This window comes from Batrachochytrium dendrobatidis (assembly GCF_000203795.2).
Source record: "Batrachochytrium dendrobatidis JAM81 unplaced genomic scaffold BATDEscaffold_24, whole genome shotgun sequence".
Taxonomy (NCBI): domain Eukaryota; kingdom Fungi; phylum Chytridiomycota; class Chytridiomycetes; order Rhizophydiales; genus Batrachochytrium; species Batrachochytrium dendrobatidis.
Genome location: NW_006281121.1, coordinates 10,506 through 16,770, shown reverse-complemented (window position 1 = coordinate 16,770; position 6,265 = coordinate 10,506).

The following is a 6,265-nucleotide window of genomic DNA, read 5'->3' as shown; positions in this document are numbered from 1 at the left end:
TTTCATGAACTTGAGGTTCTTCACAAACGGCACATTCTTGATTTCGATGAACAAACCAGGTGTTTTCGTATGACGACAGAATCCCATATTGTCTGTGGTTCAATCGCATATAGTGGTAGAGTTGGTCAAGAGCAGACGCACGTGTCCTTTCTGTGTCGTATGAGTTGACGATATCACCAGTAGACAAAGCCCAATTGCCCTTTTCTTCAACAATGGCGACAATCTCTCCATCTCTAGTCATTAAATGATCTGGTTCCCCTACGCAGCTTGTGATTTGACGTCGTGCCTTGAATTCAGAAGGAGGAATGAAACACTTGGCAGAGATATTGAGCAAATTGAGCTTGATGAAGGGTTGAAGACTTTGAACTTCTTCGGTGATGATAATTCCAGAAACAAACACAGGTCTTTGTACTCTTTGAGAATGCTGATGATGATTAGCACCAATCCAATCAACAACGCTTTGCTTAAAATCAGACCACAGGAAAACATGTGTCGGCTTCTTCCAAATTCTGCCAGAGGTGTTGGGTCTTGACACAGGATTGTCATACACCGGTTCAGGAAGAGAACAAACCATATGCTCGTCCATAGTGATAGTATCTCTTAGAGAGCGAATAATCAGTGGATGGTCGTAGGAACCAGTAGGTTGCTGAATATCAATCAAGAGAGTATTCCCAGGAATAGCAGGTCCATCAGGCAAGTGGAGAGTGAGCTCGTCAACAAAGGTAGAAGCAAGAGGAGAGTTTGGAAGTGCTTGGAAAGCAACAACCAGGCCACCAATGTCAGTCAGTGGTCTTCTTCTTTCTAGTTCTCCATTGAAGTGGGTTTCGATTTTCACTGGCTGGTAGTCCAGATATTTAATGTAGAATGCTTTGTTTTCCATTGGAGTTTACTGGAGAGAAATGAAAGAATTGAATGGAATAGAATAAGAATGGAATGAAATGAAAAAAAGAAAAGAAAAGAAAAAATTGGACTTTAAATCCAAAATTTAATGTCATGTGAATAATGTGAAACAAATTCACACAATAGTTTAAATTAAGCATTTTTGTGTGAAATTAAAACTGTTAAATTGTATTAATTTGTCATGTATTCAAATTCACACTTTGAATATTGTTTAAACATTTGTCATGTGTTTATTTGTATTGTTCAATCGAGTGTCAATTCAACTCAATTGATTACATTATAATATTCAATATTGAGATTGAGTTTGATTGTTGGATTGGTAAATGTGCCACAAAACATTCATTTATATGCTGAATCTGACAAGTGGATAATGATTGTTCCAATCAACACATGGATTGGATCGACTGCAATATTGTCATTGATTGCAGTCACTGTTGACCAATACATTGTAATACATTGACAGTCTCGACATCAACATTGTCATTCATGTCAAGTTGTGTGTAGTTGCTAATATTACACCACAACAATACTGACAACTTTCGAGTCCTGTGATACACCGTTTCAACTATAACCGGATCGATGTTGATCACTTGTCAATACACGGGTCAGTTGTATAATCGCACAACTGTTGGTTAACCAATGTTTGACTGTCGATATTTGAATCATGAATATTGTCCAACATAATCGTCACTAACACTGTCGTTGTCGTTTGATTGCCTTGTTTTGTGAATAATCATTGTAATGTCATTTGTTCAGTTGTTGTTGGTTTATTGAAACCATGTCACAATTCTTGATATATTGCACATGATCTTGTAATTGTTGGTGTTGTCTGTAGTGATTCTGTCAATGTATACAAATGTCACTTGTTGCTAATTGGTAGTTGTTTATAATTAATACACAACCGATCAGGTTTGGTGACCATTCTATGCACATATATATTTGACATTATATCGGACTGTTATGTTGTTTGATCCAATAGTAGTATATGTCAGTCATACTATAATACTACATGTTTGTTGCAATATCCATACAACCTATATCCAAAACTGCACAAACACTGTCATTCAAGATTGATGAGTATACAATCACAAATGAATCCAACGCATTTTTGCTGTATATAGTTGTATCGGCTGTCGTGTCTGTTGGCTTGACTAGATCTGATATTACACGGGCTATTCAACAATTGTATTGAATTCCGGTTAGTATCGAGTCGTTTGAGTCGTTCAAGTAGTCAAGTTGCTTGGTTTGCAATGTGTTGTGTCCAGGAATCACTTGCAATCAAACCATCACCAAACCACAAGTTAACAACACCAAATGATATATGACTGGTTTTATTAACAACACATTGCAAACACTCGACGAATTAGCCATGAATCAGGTTCAATCATCAATCGCCAATATTGTCAAGGTGTGTATTCCTGGTTTAGTTGATGATGATCCGAGTATGCGGTATTCGTCACAGTTTGATTTGGTCCAAACAGGTTTTGTAATGGTTTCAACAATGTCTGATGAATGACATGCTACATCGCAGTATATTGATATTACCGCATGATACAACTATTTGGTTGACCAAACGACTCGAATGTTGATGGATTATTATGCCAATCGACTGTTTTGATCCGATATCACCACACTTGACATGCCAATACATGCGACATATGATGGAGTGTGTAATTGCAGTTTGATTGATTCAATGTTGTGTTACGACATGTGTTACAACATGTGTTACAACATCAGTCACCATGTGGGTTATAGTTTGTATATCCAACAACACATTGGAGTGATTGATTGTCGTTCCGATTGATCGAATGTCAATATGTTTGTACAACAGTTTGGTAAAACCGACTGTCCATGGATTATTATCACACGAGTCAATGCTGACCTGATTTGCGATATTCAGTGTTGTTGGAATATCAACACAACATCAACACCAAACATCAGATCGACAATGCACGTTGATGTTGATGGATGCAACATGAATATTGAAACAATACATCATAATGCGTACAAGTCGCAGATTGCAGTTCAAACTCAATGCAAAGTGCACATTGTTACAGTTTGGTCATGAACAAAGCGATACGCACAATGTGCAGTTTATGTCTACGACTCGACTGATTGGTAGACAACGACCATTTGCATTGTTGAACAGTAAACTGAACAGTAAATGACCATCAAACGCATGGCTTGGTATCGACATTCAAGCAATCACCATGATTGTAATATTTGCAAGTTGTCCACAAGTTGTTTACAAACGACCATCAATTGACAATGACATGCATGTGCATGGTTGACTATACAATACACTACATGAACCAATATTGCTGACTGAATACAGGTCACAACTGCGAGTATCCATGTGATAATGGACTGACATTGGTGTTGATACCCAATTGATTGGCTAATCGATCATCATCAATTGCATCAGTGATTGGTATATGCAACTGATATACACCATGTCTGAGTCTGATACATGTCGATATATGTGTGTCAATCAGCAATGCATATTTGTGGCCATTACAATTGAATGTGAGTCGAGTCGATCATTAAACCAACGAATCAATGATTGCATTCTAATTGACCAATATCGAACCGGTTGATGGCACAATCTACATCCAACTTTGAACAAGTGTATTGCTCCGTTTGTTGTACAATAAACGACATGGTCAGTTGGTGGTATCATGCAACCATACAACTGACAAGTGATTGCAAGTGCGATTGGTAGTTACAAATAGCACTGGTTGTTATCCGGTCATTAATGTATATGGAACAAGCCGTGTCAATGTATCAATCAACAATCCAATAGCTGTTGATGTAATACCCAACACAGTATGCAATCAATGATATGGTTGTTGATCCATTCACAATACTCGACAAATACCAACATATCAGAAAGCTTAAATTTATTCAAAATCAAAATTGAATTCATCGACACATCACCAATCTGAATCTTGAAATTCTAAACCACGCCTTTTCATAAACCTTTTCAATTGTTTTCTTAAATCCCACACTTTTCTTCTTGCCGTTGCATACTCTTTTTTTAGCTGCTTTTCAGTGTTTGGATCGTGCCTTGATCCTGATATTTCTTCTCCTCTTGTTAATGCTGACCATTGTTCGAGTCTAAGAGCTTCATAATCGCAATATTTTTTGAGTTTTTTCTCTCGTATTTCTTTAAATGCTACAAGCCTTTTCTTTAGATTACCAAGGGTTCTCTGATATCTTTCACTTAATCTAATCACTTGATTTGAAACAGTATTGGAGGACGCGCTTTGTACCATTGGTCGTTGTTGGTCTTGTCTGGAAGTACCTGAACTGGATTGATCAATTGGTTGTTGTTGATCTTGACTGAAAATGCTTAAATCAAATTCATCCATTGCTTCTTGCTGATATTCATCAAAAGTGGCTGGATTAGGTTCACTGGTTGGACCAGACACTTGACTCGAAGTGCTTGATGCTTGGAGTGAGCCATCATTATCAGTCGGGATCAGTATTGCATTGGCGGTTGCTGCCGTGGTCAGTACAAATAGAATATCAACCAATTTCATCAGATTGGTCAATAGGTTTAAACAATAGTACAAAAGTAGAGTGTTGAGACTGATGTCGATTATAAAACTGAACTCAATCGATTGTATTTGTATTTTTTGTATAGCAAACCAACCCTAACCCTTTTAGGTTAACCAATTATACAGGGTTACTTGATTGCTTGTAGCGGTTTACTATCAAACAATAGTATGCTGCTCCCTATCCACAATATCATATTGATCAATTTGATGATCATGTCGATTGAATTATGCTTTTACGACCCTTTGATCAGGTATATTGAAAAGCACACCCTTCAAGAGTGTTGTGTAACCGCAAACGCTTTGTTTTACAGCCATATTCATGTCAAATGGTTTGCTCCAGTATTCATTATGCAGTGACTGTGTTATTCATTGCAGCATACAATGATTACTACACATTGACTGCATTGCATGTTCAATATACAACAACCATCATATGACACACAATCATACTATAGTGTTGAATCTACACTTTGTGCACTCTTAGTAATCATACATTGTATGGTCACCAAGTTTGAATCCACATTCATGTATTGTGTTTGACTGTCAATATTGTCAATACAACTCTACACACATGTGTTGTATTCTGAATCACAGATACGATCGCGATCTAGTTCAACAACTATCATGGCATATATCAGTAATGCAATCATGTATGCCAATCACCATCAACACTGTTATTTAGTGGTCCATCTACATGGATACGACTGCAAGTTGTTGTTATATCACGTATTCTGGACATGGTTTTGATATTGCACATCCAGTTCCATCACATTGTTGCCGACCCATCATTGTAACGCTGTATGTCACCATAATCACAACCACAATCATGAGCATGTGGTTTTACGTATAATATTACAACCACGCATGTCGTTGGTTGAATCATCACTACTAGTGTATACTACAATACACTACACTACATGTATGTTGACATGTGTTGTACCAAGTTGATTGCATTGCTACAATGTGGCATGCTCCAACCTGTTTAAATGACTGTTGTGCAACATATTGGTATTGACCACATGTGATACTGGTCACCAACAAAGTGATCAGCGGTATTCGATCGTATCATTCAATCACTGACTGCCAATACTTCAATTATGAATATTATCCACCATTTCATGACATCATCTGATACATTCAGTGCACAGTAGCTGATTGGTGCAATATGATCAATTCAAGCATACTATTACACTGAAATGGTGGTGACAATGCAAGGTGTTTATTGGACAAACATGACTGAATGCTTACATGACAAATGCAAATTGACAGTATAAATCATATATACACACTGCAGTACAGCATATTCTAAACGAGGTTGTTGACAGCGTGATTCCAGTTTTACAATGAAATTGAATTACCAAACAGTCTAGTGTCCAAACATTGATTTACTATACACTTTTAGTTATGGTGGTTTGCGTAGAAATGTTCAAGTATGCCTTCTATATCCAATGAACCTCAGCATTTGTCGTTTGAATCTATTAAACTTTGAACGTAATGAAGGAAGTTGAATATCATATTCTTGCAGTACACTAGATTCACTTGAATATCTAGCAATTTTAGTCGTTGGTACAAAGTGTACTTTAGCTTCCCTTGAACCAGCATCGTGACTTGATTTCTGATGATGTTTTTTAGAATGATCGTGTTTTGAGCCGTGGGGTTTAAAAGTAGATCCGGGTTTCAAGATGGATTTTAATTCTGGAGTAGGTTCAGATACAACTCTGATTGATTCTTCTTCAAGAGGTTCAAGAGCCAACTTGCGACACACCCATAATCTTCCTAGTCTCAGTTTCCTGAATTTCTTTTTA